This window comes from Camelus dromedarius, chromosome 1, assembly GCF_036321535.1.
Source record: "Camelus dromedarius isolate mCamDro1 chromosome 1, mCamDro1.pat, whole genome shotgun sequence".
Lineage (NCBI taxonomy): Eukaryota > Metazoa > Chordata > Mammalia > Artiodactyla > Camelidae > Camelus > Camelus dromedarius.
Window position 1 is genome coordinate 113,240,413 of NC_087436.1, and position 15,272 is coordinate 113,255,684.

Sequence of the window (15,272 nt, forward strand, 5' to 3'; positions counted from 1 at the left end):
TCTGTACAGATCCGAGCCTCGGAGGCTCCCCCTCCGTCCCGCTGGCCTCTCAGTTGGAGAGGGGAGACCCAGCGAGCGCCAGTCCTCCTTTGCCGCTCCCTCCCCGCGGGACCCGTCCCGCGCTGCTTTGCCTTTTGTTCCTTCTTTTCTCCTACCAGATTTTTGGCGTCTTTATCTTTTGAAGAGGGCGATGTTCTGTCGGAGTTCCACAGGTGCTCTGGTTGGCTGAGTGGGTCTGTAGATGTGGGTCTTGGTGTATTTGTGGGAGAGGGTGACCTGCGAGCATCCTTCTACTCCGCCATCTTCTCCGTCTCAGTAATTGTTTGATAAAAGTGAATTACGTATATTAAAATGGGGGAGAGATCATACATATTCCGTAGAGCTCCAGGGAGGAGAACCAAGACCACAGAGGGAAACTTCAGTGAAATTCAGTGATACGTACTGGCACGTTTAAAGATAAAAACATGAGATGTGAAGGCTGATTGTCAAGGAAAGTGAGTGGGTCTTATAAGTGGGAGTTCAATAGTTGCTTGTGATGTGGAGTAGTATTAATCACTTCCATGCCACGTAGATCACACATTAAGGGAGTGGGGCCAACCGCATGATCCTGAGGTGAAAGTAGTCTTCAGGGCTGGTCTATCCACAGTCCCATGGGAACCGCCGTATCAGAGACTGCCTTTCCTCTGCTGGAAAATAAAAAGGGCAGATTAAGTGATTTATAAGACCTCTTTCAACTCTAAAATCCCCTGATTCAGCATTTCCATGATGTGGGCCGGTGATGGGAGGGTGTCAGAACTCTCAGGAAGGATGGAACAACATGAGAAGAAGGTCTTCTGTTGGCAGACGTCTCTGCAGCTGCTATCGCTGCTCTCCCCGGGACCTTGGACTTTAGGGTCAGGCAAGCTCTCCCATGCACCACAGGCCAGTGTACGCCCAAAGAGAATTTTATATTCCTTGCAGGCCAGGGCTGAGTTCCCCAGCATGGAAACTGGCATGCTCAAAGTGCTCAATGAGCTTGCAGAGAATGGAGGGAGGAAATGTTTGTGGCAGAACTTCCTGGACACTGCCTTCAATCTCATTTTCATTCTGTATTTTCCTGGCTCTTAACCCCCTTTGACTAAATTTTCTGTTCCTGGCTCTGTGTTTTCTCCTTGGAACCATCAAGGACTTCAGCGTCTCCAGAACTGGCCCTGCTTACTTGCCCTCTGTGGAGTGTGCATTCCCACACCACCCTCCTCTCCAGCTTCAGGAAACTGCAGCCCCCAGCTGGCCCTTTCAGATGCCACCTCAACCAAATCTCCAACTTGTGTGCCAAACGGAGCTCCCTCTTTCAGCCTCATCTCCTTCATGTCCTTACCTCACATCTCTTCAACTCTTATTTACTTTCCTCTTCTAAGCAATTTTTTAAACTTTTTTTTAATTGAAGTATAGTCAGTTTACAACGTTGTGTCAGTTTCTGGTGTGCAGCATAGTTCAGTCATGCACATACATACATATGTACATACATATATTCACCTTCATATTCTTTTTCATCATAGGTTACTACAAGGTATTGCATATAGTTCCCTGTGCTATAGAGTAGAAACTTGTTGTTTATCTATTTTATATATAGTAGTGCACATCTGCAAATCCCAAGCTCCCAATTTATCCCTTCCCACCCTCTTCCCTCCCTGGTAACCATAAGTTTGTTTTCTATGTCTTTGAGTCTATTTCTGTTTTGTAAATAAGTTCATTTGTCTTTTTTTTTTCTTCTTAGATTCCACTTATAAGTGATACCATATGATATTTTTCTTTCTCTTTCTGGCTTGCTTCACTTAGAGTGACATCTCCAGGTCCATCCACATTGCTGCAAATGGCATTACTTTATTATTTTTTTATGGCTGAGTAGTATTCCATTGTATAAATATATCACAGCTTCTTTATCCAGTCATTCGTATGAAAGAGCAATGGTTTTCTGAATAGTTAAATTGTTTAGATCATTTAAAACAGAAAGCCATAATTGACCTGTCCTGAGAAACTGTCACACACCCTGACTGGTATAGTAGTTGCTCAATACATTTGGTAATAAAGACTGCTAGGCAGTCATCAGCTCTTATTTCCTTTTTCCCTTTTGGGTGCATAGCTTGACTGCATTTCTCAGCCTCCTTTGCAGATAGGCAGGGCCAAGTGACTGAGTTTCAGCCAATGGATTGTGGGCACCAAAAATGTATGTCCCTACCAAGTCCCTAAATCTCCCTCTCTAACCTCAATGCTCTCTCTCTCTTCTTCTCTTTGCTGTTTGGATGCAGGGTATCCAGTGACAGATTCTGAGGCCCTGAGGGATGTTGGAGCCAGTAGATGGAGTCTGAGCCCCTAAAATGATAGCAGAGTCACTGCATGAAAGACTCTGGGTCCTTGAATGAAACAGAGAGGCTCCTCTTTGCCGACTTTCCCTGGACTGTGACATCAATAAGAAACAACCTTTGGAGTATGCGGGGCTGTTTGTTACAGCATTGACTCTCTGACTAATACAACACATTCATGTGCCCCAAACTTCGATGCTCCATCTCGGCCTCCTTGAATCTCTAGGCTGGTGCTTCTCATGGGAAAAATTTGATCAATTCTGAAACAATTCTACCAAAAAGTACATGTTTAGACACATTCCTCTTAAACATCTTTCCAATAATGTGTGTGTGTGTGTGTGTGTGTGTGTGTGTGTGTGTGTGTGTGTGTGTGTGTTCAAGGTTGGGGGAACTTCTTCCAGTGAAGTAAACAGATTGGCTTTGAGGTCTAATCATCTGGTATGTGCTGTTACAACTAAAATGACCCAAATAGAAAATCTCATCTTAAGGGGAAAAAAGGAGCTATCTCTATGCTCTGGTGGCCAGTGGTTACTGTGGCAAAATTATTGTCTGTTCTCCCAGATTATGCTGTTTTTGGCAGAGGCTCCAACTTATGACCTTTCTAAATTAAAGTTTTCCCTTGGAGAAGGATTTCGAGAGAGGAATTTAACAATGAGGAAAGAACAGATAGGTTTCTGCCCCATAGAGCTCGCCAGCGATGTCACTTCCAAACCCCGAGATAGGAAACACTTCCCCTAATTAGCCAACAACCACATGTGCTTCAGTAATTTGCTTTTCTTCACCCCATCAGCTGCTTTCCAGGGCATGTGAGATGAGGAGAACATCAAGTTATCTCCTAGCTGTTCTGGGTATCTCTTTAAGAGATAGTGTCAAAAAATATAGTAGGGGAAAAACCAAGTCAAGAACAACATCATTTTGTCCTTTGTGGTTTTTTTGCTCCATTTGATATCTGCCTTTTCTTCTGCTATGTGCATCTGTGTGCGATGAACTGGCCGGTGTTACTTACAGCTGGGATAATCAGCTGAGATCCAGGGAACCCCAACTCTCTCTATCTGGGGGGAATGCAAAAGCTACTAGGGACTGTTTACCATGGGGTTTCTTCCTAAATGATGGGTTACTCTATGAGACCAATCTAGTTAAGTTAAAAGGCTGGGAAATACCCTTTTTATTTTCTTCCCATTTGAGCATTCACAGTGGAACTGAAAAAGTGACTGTTATCAGTAGTGACAGTTGCTGTCAGTTCTTCATAGATCAAAGGTTCCTAAACTTTATAGAAGGAGAATTTTCACTTTTCCAGCATCTTGGGAATCACCTGTGGGCAGTGGAGGTTGGAACAGAGGCGGACTTGGGTAGAGGTAGAGACCTTGCCGATCTCAGTCAGTGTGACTTTGGGAGGGTCGCAGAAACTCTCAGCCCATTTCCTTTTTTGTAATCTAGTGATGGCAGTAACCACATCAAGGGTACTGAGAGGGTGAAGTGGGCTAACGAAGGAACAGTAGCTGGCTCAGTGCCTGACACTTAACAGATGTTCAAAAATTCTGTCCTCCTCCCGAGAGTGGCAGCGGAGGTCCCGATGATCTCTGTGTTGTCCCGCTAAGAACTCTAGAAATAAGCAGGGTAGGTATGGAAGGGCAGGGTGGCCATCTGGTGGGAGAGCCACCGCACCGTGGCCAGAGAGCCTAGGCCTTTCAATCTCATCGCTTCACGGAGGAGGAATTTAAGTCTGCAAGAGGGGATGTGGTGTTTCCGATGCTGCCTGAATAGCAGGAGGTGGAGCAGGGACCCAAGTCTGCTCCTCTGTTGCCTTTCATACTATTTCTCGAGCATGTACTAAATGCCACATGTTTACAACAATCCCATGAGATGGGCTTTATTATGGCTCCCATTTTACAGCTGAGGACACTGATGCTCAGACCAGCCAAGTTCCTCGCCTGTATCTGTTCACCAGGCACATGGTAGAGCATCCCTGGTCCATTGGTCTCTGGAGCTTTTATTCATCACGTTGTTTTCTGCCACCAGAAAGAGGCTCTGTGAGTCACCAGTATGTTCCAGTTCCAGAGGTCAGAACTCCAGCAAGACATCCAGAGACGAACCAAAGATACAGAGTTGGTAAGCCAGTTCTTTTCTGCTCATTATTTTGTACCAGATGTAAAAGTTCAATCAGCAAGAACGCCTCCAGCCAGCAAAAGGTCTACTTCCTGTCTGTCTTTTTAGACTAGGTTCTCCTGGTGAGCTGCAAAGGGGCTTCGAGCCCAGAGGCGTTTGACAGGATAACAGAATGAACCAGCTTCATTCCCACAAACACCACTTCCAAGTCTCTATGAGGTAACCGTGGTTCACTGCCCAGCTTAGACTGGAATGGCCGAGCTCCAGGGAGTCCCCCACACCCATGGCAGAGCCGGCATCTGGATGCCCAGATGGAAGGGCGGTCACAGAAAGTCCAGCCCATCCCTTGGCCACTTAATGCAGACTTTTTAAAGAGCTCTCTGTGAGCAGCTGTGGCACCAGGGCATCTTGGCAGATGACAGCAAGTTAGAGGAGAATAGACCTCAGGAGGAAATACTGTTTGCAGCCTGGGTATCCTTTCCATGATCACTATCTCCTCTTTCCTGCCCAGTGTCAGACCTGGCACTTTCTAACACAATGATTCTGGTGCAAACCTGCAACCTAACACTGCGGAATAGCCATGCACGAAAGTGGAGGCAGATGGTGCCTCCTGTGCACAACCCAGTTCCCAGCCCCTCCTGTCTGCCGGGAAGCAGGGTGCAGTCACAGGACACATGGCGGCTTTGCCACTTCGCAGCCTTGGACCAGCTTCTAAACTTTCCTTGACCTCGGTGTCCATATCTACGATGGGGACAACAACTGTCATTACCTCATAAACAGTTAAGAGAATTAAATGAGCTAATAAATATGGAACCCTCAAGACAGCCCCACGTGCATGCTAAGCGCCATGGAGGGGCGATGTAACCATTAGGACATCTCCTCAGCAGTGAGTTGAGGATAATGACAGCACATTCATAGGACTGTTGGAAAGGACAAAAGACTGGGTGTTTTTGAAGGACTGGGTATGAGGCAGGTGCTCGGGGGTGAGTACTGGGTCTCATGCCGAGAACAGAGGTGCTTCCAAGAGTGCTGGTTTGGGGGTCCTGGAAGCAGACGCCCAAGTCCTCTCTGTCAATCACCAAGTGAATATTATACAGGTCAGGTGATTCACGGATGCAGTTCATTGTTCCAGGAGGTGATAATTAAGGCAAATGAGAGTCAGGTAGCAGCAGGGTAGGCTTAGGTCAGGATTTCCAGCTTGGAGCTGATTCCACGGTCCAAGACTGAGGCAATCTTGGGCAAATCTCTCCTCCACTTTGATTTCAACTCTGTCTTTGATAAATGGAGACTTCAGGTGACGTCTCAATTTCCCGTTAATGCGGACATCCAATAACATTGCTTTGGGATATTACTCCCATCCTGGGAAAAATGGAAACTCAAGAGAGCAGTTTGGCGATACCTAGTTTCCATGAAGGCGCACGCGCGCACCTCCGTGGCAGAAGTGTCAATAACTTTACATTTGTTCATTCCACGAATAGTTTTGAGCCTTCCTTATTGCCTCGAATTCCCAAGCCCTGTCCTAGAAGCTGGGCGGACCCAGTGAACAGAACTAATAAAACTCCAGCTGTTAAGAAGCCTGGTAGGCAAACAAAAAATAATATAGAGTACGACGGTGAGAGCTTTGGAGAAGCCGACGGAGAGGGAGGCTTGTAATTTTAGGCGGGTGGCTGGGGGAGCCCCCTGCGAAGGCGGTGGCTGTGGACCGTGCGCCTCCTGCTTCCACGGTGCATGGAGCCCGGCGTGCAGCAGGCAATGAGTACAGATCAGATGGATGAGCAGAGCTTGAATCCTGAAAAGGCTGATTTGGATGCATTTGTGGATAGTCAGTATATTTTGGTCTAAATGATTTAGCTCTGACAGTTTCCAGAGCAAGACTGAAACAATATTACCATAATTTTAAATCCGAGAAGCGCAGGGGAACGAGAGCCACCTTCTCCTCCCAAACCAGGCCCAGCCGCGGAGGCGCAGCGCAGGGAGAGACGTTATTTGCGCATTGCTGCCCCCTCGTGGTTGCATAAAATATAGCCGCAACTCTACATTTGTTGACTTAAGGTAAAATATGCCAGTGCGCATGCACCATCATCACTGGGGTCTTGGGATTACACTATCAGTGTGGCGACCATATCTTTCAAATCCAAAAGTCTTAATAGAATGGTTTTTAAGGGACAAATGGTTAGAATATATGAAATGAGGACTATTTTAGATAAGTCAGTACAATGACAAGGCATCTTACTCTTCCCGTAGTAGAACAGACCGTCTCCGCTCAAATAACCCTTCTTGAGTTTATGAGGATCGTAAGGGATCAGAGCTCTTAGGAAGCTGAGACATATCCCAGCCCCTCAAACTCCAGGAATGTTTCCTAGGGCGTCTACGTGTGGACTTCAGGGACCCTCTAAGTTTTTGTTTGGGAACGCTATTCCCAAAATGTTTAGGAAAGGGTCAGATCCAACTAGCTGGGAAACTGAGCCGGTTGTCCAAGGCGCGTTCTCCACAAAATGAGACACTCATGGCTTATCACTGTGGTTGTTCTGGCGGGAACATTCTGTTTCCTTTATACACACATTCCTCATTCTACCTCTTATCCAGGTGACCGGTAATTAGGTCACTTCTGTTTCTAAGTTGGTGACAAGTTATCTAACCACCAGAATCTGTTTTCTCGTCTAACGAAAGAAGATAATCTGCTGGATAAGGTTAATCAACACATGAGTGAGAAAAGGCATGTGGAAGAAAGTAGTATAATATCAAGCACCTGGTAGATTAATAAATGCCTTTAAAAACAAGCTTGTTAAACACTGATGTCTATATAAACTTAGAAAGCATCCAAGATTCAAAAGTGATGTGAAGTCTTTTTATTGAAGTATAGTCAGTTTACAGTGTGTCAATTTCTGGTGTACAGCATAATGTTTCAGTCATATATAGACAAACATATATTTGCTTTCATATTCTTTTTCATTATAGGTTACTACAAGATATTGAATATGGCTCCCTGTGCTGTACAGAAGAAACTTGTTGTCTATCTATTTTATACATAGTAGTTAGTATCTGCAAATCCCCAAATCCCAATTTATTCCTTCCCACCCCTTCCCCCACCCAGTAACCATAAGTTCATTTTCTATGTCTGTGGGTCTGTTTCTGTTTTGTAAATAAGTTCATTTGTGTCTTTATTTTTAGATTCCACATATGAGTGATGTCATATGGTATTTGTCTTTCTCTTTCTGGCTTACTTCACTTAGAATGATGATCTCTAGATCCAGCCATGTTGCTGCAAGTGGCATTATTTTATTATTATTTGTTATGGCTGAGTAGTATTCCATTGTATAAATGTACCACAACCTCTTTATCCAGTCATCTGTTGACGGACATTTGGGCTGTTTCCATGTCTTGGCTATTGTCTATAGTGTTGCTATGAACACTGGGGTGCATGAATCTTTCTGAATTAGAGTTCCCTCGAAAAATATGCCCAGGAGTGGGATTGCTGGATCATAGGGTAAGTCTATTTTTGGCTTTTTGAGGAATCTCCATACTGTTTTCCATAACGGCTGCACCAAACATTCCCACCAGCAGTGTAAGAGGGTTCCCTTTTCTCCACAGCCTCTCCAGCATTTATTGTTTGTGGACTTTTTAAATGATGGCCATTCTGACTGGTGTGAGGTGATACCTCATTGTAGTTTTGACTTGCATTTCTCTGATAATTAGCGATCCTGAGCATTTTTTCATGTGCCTATTGGCCATTTGTATGTCTTGACTGTGAAGTCTTAACTGATGAATCATTCCTGACATTAGGTTCCTGGTAAGCTACAAATAATCTTTCAAATGGTAAAAATTTCTTATTGATGGGCTCTATTCATTTTTTTCCAGGTCTATTTTGATCAGAGAATACTTTGGAAGCCATTAGGGGGAAAATTCTGCTGTCTTTTGTATTTGAAGATAACACTGCTAATTCCATTTCTGTTCACGCTTAGTTCTGATTGAGAACAATATCCCATGATAAAGGCTTACGTTTCCTACATCACATTCCCAGCAAAACTGCTGTGGGTCTGCATCTCGGAGTCCTTGTTTGCAGAGTCAACTGCTTTCTCTTTTTTCCTTTTAGATCTTTAAATTTCTCATTTTTATTATAACAACAGTAAAATGTGATTACTGTAAATAAAATGGAAACATTACAGAAACACATGTCCCATAAAGAAACATTTTCCATAATCCCAACCTTCTCTCAAAGGTTCGGCGTATTATCTTGTTCATTTTATTTAATGAATAAACCACTGTGTGTATGTGTATTTTACAAACATGGGATCAGACTATCATGTTGCTCTGCAGTTGGATTTTTTTTTAACTTTACACACCTTGAATAAGTTCTACATCAGTCTGCCTCCTCTCTGTCTCCCTGTCTCTCTGTAATCGTTGTGTATTCCATAGCCACGTGTACCTGCTGTAACTGCAGTTTTCTGTCCAGGTGGCCTGCTGCATTTGATCCACGGGAGATCAAAGACCTCATCCATGCAAGGTGCCTCAAAGCCTGGAGGAAAAGGAAAAGCAAGTGAGAGCGACCTCCTCCGAGCCTGCAGAGCGGTGGGCAGTAAGCGTAGCTGAACCCGCGGAGGGCGAAGAACCTGGAGGCATTGTCAACAGTGTTCCTTAGAAGCTGGACGGTAACCTCATCTACCCATAAGAATCATAGACTTTTTATTTATTTTTAAAATTTGCATATTAACCCTTTATTTCTGACTTGTACGTAGTTTACTTCCAAGGAGGAGTTAAAGGGAGAGGTATATCAATTACTGGCATGAAATGTAGGTAGAAAAACTTTGAAGGTAACTGATAATTTATTCTCTTAATATCTAAAATATGCCTACCCCTCTTAATACTATGAGATTATAGACACCATTTTCTATTGAAATGTAATCGATTTACAATATTTTAGTTTCAGTTGTACAGCATGGTGATTCAGTATTTTTATAGATTATACTTCACTGAACATTATTACAAAACAATGGCTATCATTCCTGTGCTGTGTAATATATTCTTGTTGCTCACCTATTTTATACACAGTAGTTTGTATCTCTTAATCCTAGACCCCTAACTCGCTTTCCACCTTCTCTTCTCCCCACTGTGGTTACCACTAGTTTGTTTTCTATATCTGTGAGTTTGTCACTGTTTTGTTATACACATTTTTTTTTGGTTTTAGTTTTTAGATTCCACATATAAGTGATAACATATAATATTTGTCTCGTCCGACTCATATCACTAAACATAATATTCCCTAAGCTCATCCAATGTTGCTGCAAAAGGTAGAATTTCATTCTTTTCATAGCTGAGTAATATTCTATTCTGTATATATATATATATATATATATATATATGTATACCACATCTTCTTTATCCAGTCACCTGTTCATGGACACTTGGGCTGCCCCCTTACCTTAGCTATTGTAAATAGTGCTGCCAAGAACTTTGGGGTGCATGTGTCTTTTTGAATTAGTGTTTTCATTTTTTTCTGGATATACACCCAAAAGTGGAATTGCTGGATCATATGGCAGTTCTATTTTTAGCTTTTTGGGAAACCTCCTTACTGTTTTCCATAATGGCTATACCAATTTACATTCTTAACAACGGGTTTCCTTTTCTCCACATCCTCACGTACATTTGCATTTACAGACTTCTTGATGATAGCCACCCTGATTGGTGTGAGGTGATATCTCATTGTTTGTTTGATTTGCATTTCTCTAATAAGTAACAATGCTGAGCATCTTTTCATGTGCCTGTTTGTCATTTGTATGTTTTCTTTGGAAAAAAATCTATTCAAGTCTTCTAGCCATCTTTTAGATTGGGTTTTTTTGTGTGCGTTCGCTTGTGTGTTGTTTTGTTTTTTGGTACTGAGTTGTATTAGCTGTTGATATATTTTGGAGATTAATCCCTTGTCGATCATTTTTTAATTTCTCCTTCGATTCTAAATGGTAATATTTCTGGATAGAGTATCCTGGGTTGCAGATTTTTCCCTTTTCAGCACTTTGAATATATCTTTCCACTGCCTTCTGGCCTGCAAAGTTTTTGCAGAGAAATCAGCTGATAGCCTTATGGGAATTCCCTTGTGTATAACTTTGTTTTTCTTTTGTTGCCTTTAGAATTCTCTCTTTAACTTTTGCCATTTTAATTATATGTCTTAGTGTGAGTCTGTTTGAGTTCATCTTATTTGGGACCCTCAAATACATTCCTCACATACATTTTCGATTTTCTTCACTCTCTGTCTTCTCCCTTGAGGACCCCTGTAATGTGGATGTTGGCACTCTTAATATTATCTAAAGCTCTCTTAAGCTGTTTTTATTATTGTAATCTGTTTTCCTTTTTGCTGGTCTGATTGGTTGATTTCCATTAGTCTATCTTCCAGTCACTTATGTGTTCTTCTGTATCCTTTAGTCTGTTATTCATTCCTCTTAGTGTGTGTGTGTGTGTGTGTGTGTGTGTTTATTTAAGTTACTGAATTCATTAACTTCATTTCTGGTTAGGTATTTTATATTTTCTAGTTCCTTGTTAAATTTTTTACTATGTTTATCATTCTTTTTCCTAATTCAGTTAACATTTTATTACCAGTGCTTTGGATTCTTCATCTAGTAAATTGTTTAATCTGTGTTTCATTATTTTTTCAAGGATTTTTCTCTTGCTCTTTCCATTGAGAGAAATTCCTCTGCTTTTTCATTTTGCTTGACTTTCTCTGTCTCTGTGAATTTAGGTGAAACATTTACACACTGTGGTCTTGAAGGGGTGTTCGTATGGGGGAGCATCCCTATGTGGACTGCCTTTGGGAGAAGAGCTGGATTTGGTGTGGACACAAGTCACATCTCTCCTCAGGGGGTGCTGGCAGCTGTCCCCTTAGTAGGGTGTGGGGCTGGAAGTGGAGGGGCTAGAGCTGGAGCCCATGTGAAGGGAGACTTCCCCTCTGCTCCATAGTCATATCCACACTACTGGTGGTGGGCTCAGATCCTAAGTTGCTAGAGTGGAAGCCCTGAAGGTTGAGCCTGAGGCGGCTCTGTTCCCATTAAGTGTGTGTTTTCCCCTCTCCCAGCACTGGGGCCCTTGTCACGGAGGTGGGAGTACTGAGGCAAGGAGGACCCTTGTGGGCGCTCAGGTCACGCTGGCTGCAGACAGAGCCCTGAGCTGCCCCAGTGCTCTGCCTGGGCAGCATCTGCTGCAGGTGTTTCTTTCACAGCATCGCATGGGGGTCCCTTCTCTCCTTCACAGCCTGTCACCACTCCTGCCCTGTTCTGAGTCTCACTGAGGGGCAGGTGAAGCTGGCGTGGATTCTCAGCCTGTACTGGGGGTGGGAGGTGAGCTGTGGTGAATTGGCTCTTGCTGCTCACTCCCCAGGGTGCCGCTCTGCCCATATAGTTTCCTTTCCCTCTGAGTCCCTCCCAGGGGCAAGGTCCTGACTCGATCACTTTTCTTTCCTTCCTTCCCAATTACGTGTGGCTCTTCCTTGCAGCTTTGGTTGTATGAGAGCCGTTCTGCCATCTTCCACTTGTTCCAGTTGTGGAGAAATGTTGCACAAGTAGATTTGTTTTTGATGTATTCGTGGGGGGAGGTGAACTCCACATCCTCTTACTCTGCTATCTTGATCAATCCCCCTACAGATGACCAATAATTATAGACTTTAACTGGTGAGTTCTGATGGTATATACTTTAAACTTCAGTGTCATTCATTAGATCAACACACATTTTAAAATGTCTACTATGAGGCAATTGAGAATGTTGAAATAAATTTACTAGTCAGGATTCAAAGGGCAATAATCAATTGCATGCCACTGGGCACAATTCGTTTGTGTTTCTCTGGACAAGAATGATCTACATTATTATCGTTTTTCTATGGTTTAAAGAGTGATAAAATAGTTCAAAGACAATGAAAGGCAGAGGGAATCCAGAAGGGTATATTAGACTAAACACTCAAGAATATTTTCTGCCTATATCAAAGTCTCTCACAACTTTTCCTGAAAAATATTGTATTAATACACGACTGGAAAAATGCAGTATACAGATACTAAGATAATGGAGATAAGACAGTTGAGAAACAGCAGAATTCATCCATCTATAAGATGGGTTTTAGAGGAGAAGGTGTACCGGGCTGAGGAATTGTCCTATAGAAGCAGGAAGAAGTATGAGTGATGCCAATAGCGTATATTGTGAGTCAGCTTAAGTGGAGAGCCTGCCTGGGGTCATACAAAGAGGTCACTAGAGATCACAGGTATCTTTCTCAACCTGAACCTGCAGGTCAGCCCAAACCTCCCAGGCAGCAGCAAATGCAAGCCGGAGCATCTTCCAGTCTAGGTGCTGAGGTTTTCCAGGTGCTCCTGGCTCTCTAAGAAGAGCCGCCCTAGACAAAGACCTTTCCCATCACTGGATCTAAATTGTGTTCCTCTGTCTCCCCACTTTGCACTGTCTGCCTCTTGAATTGACTCTAATCAGTTTTCATGGGGAGCGAGCTGCAATCAGCTGCCATGTTAAGCATCCTGTTTCCTATCCTTTTACCTGCTTCAATCTGCATGACAACCCTATGAAATAAGTGCTATTATTCCAATTCTGCAGGTGAAAAATGAAAGTCTTGGGAAGGTTATGAGATTCCACCCAGGTTACACAGCAAGAAAAGGAAGGAGAAAATAAAGGAGACTGATTTCAAACTCAGGGTTCTCTGATTCCATTGTCCATGTTCTCATTTTAAAGCCATTTTAATTTTTGTCATAACTATGCATATACAAAGTTTAGGAATCAAATTACTCTTTTGTCTCTACCTCTGTGTCTCTAAAGAAACCACTTATATTGTCCGTTGTTGATCTGTTTTCATCTTCAGCCTCTCATTTCCAATTACTGGATACAAGTATTTAATTCTCTTCCCAGCCCCTGCCTCTGCTGTCATTACATTTCTCCTATCCTGTCATTACAATTCTATCACAGTTTTGCTTACAAACTAATACTAGTATTCATGGCTATTTTACAATGACTGTGTAAACTCTGTTGACAGTTAAGCCACGGACTAGACCATAATGCTATTGTAAATAATATCTTCCCTTGGATTTTATTTTCTATTTGTTGTTGGTAATTAGAAATATAATTGATTTCATTCTACTGACCATATATCCAGCAATCTTGCTATATTACATTATTAATTTCCACAGCTTACGTGTAGTTCCTTTGGCTTTTCTGCGTATCTTTGGAAAACGGTCATTTTTCCCTTGCTTTCTAATAGTTACTACTTTTTTTCCCTTAAAGGAACATGACTGATATGTAATGCATATATAATAAAATGAATGACTTTTAAGTGTACAATTCAGTGAACTTTGACAAATGTGTCTCCCCAGGAAGCTGTTACAAGAAGATACAGAAACCTTCCCTGTGCCCTTTGCTGGACAGTAACACCCCACATCGTTAAACACAGGAAACCATTGATCTTATTACATTTTTCTTTTCTAGAACTTTCTAGGTTTATACCCCTTTTCAGGTATGATGTTGGTTTTTTTAACCTTCTCTCTGTCTGTCCTGTTGTTCTTGCCAGGGTTTTATCAATCGTATTAGTCTTTTCAAATAACAAATTTTGGACATTGTTTATTCTCTCTGTTGTAGGTTTGTTTTTTATTTCGTAGATTTCTGATCTTTGTCCTTCCCTTCTTTGAATTTCGTTTACTGTTTTTTTTTTTCCAACTTCTTCAGATTGATGCTTAGATCAATCTGAATTTAGATCAATCTGAAATTAGGTCAATCAATTTTTAACCTGTTCTCTTTTTCTAATAGGCCATAAATTACCCTCTAAACACAGTTTACTTACATTCTAGAAATTTTGATATATTGTATTTTTATTATCCCTAACTTTAAGATATTTTAAAATCTTCATTGTGATTTCTTCTTTGACTTAGGAGTTAATTCAAAAGAATACTTCCTTATTTCCAAATATAAGATTAATTTCCAGATTAATTCTACTATAGTCAGACTATATTCTGATGATTTCAATCTTTGAAATTTTTTTTAGGTTTGCTTTATTTTAAACTATCGTTAAATACTCCATGTGTATGCTTGACATCACGTGTTATTATTTGCAGTTTTCTGGGTAAGTAAATTAGATTGGTGGTTTATCATGCTGTCAGATCGTTTACATTTGTACTGCTTTTTGTGTACTTGTTCTAGCCGTTATTACTGAGAGAGCCTTAGCAATATCCGCCATTTTGATTCTGATTTGCATATTTTTCTGTTTAGTTCTGTTTATTATTACTACTTTAGATATCTTGAGGCCATTTATTAGTTACATGTTTGTTTATAAATACTATTATCTTCCTGGTGAATAAAACTTTTATCTCATAAAATGGACCTCTTTTAATTCAGTAATTTCTTGCCTTAAAGTCTACTGGTTTCTACCAGTTATTTTCTTTTTAAATCCAATTTATTGAGGTATAATTTCATACAATAAACTCACCCTTTATAAGTATACAATTTAATTAATTTTGACCGATGTATATAGCTATGTAAGCACTACTGTGATGAAGGCAGAGTATTTCCATCACTCCACAATGTTCCTTCTTGCCTCTTTGGAGTCAATCCCAACTAAACACTTGTCCCAACATATTACTTTTTCTCTCCTTTACTACCTTCTTTCAAAAAAATTATTCTAATATTATACTCTATTAACATGTTATTGTAATTTACTTGCTGTATTACACTATACATATTATACATATTATAATTGTTATATAAAACACACACAATGAGTTTTAGGAAAGAATGCAATAAACTAGTGACGTATTCTTTATTGGTTACTCTGAGCTTTACAGTATGTTTTTATAACTTATA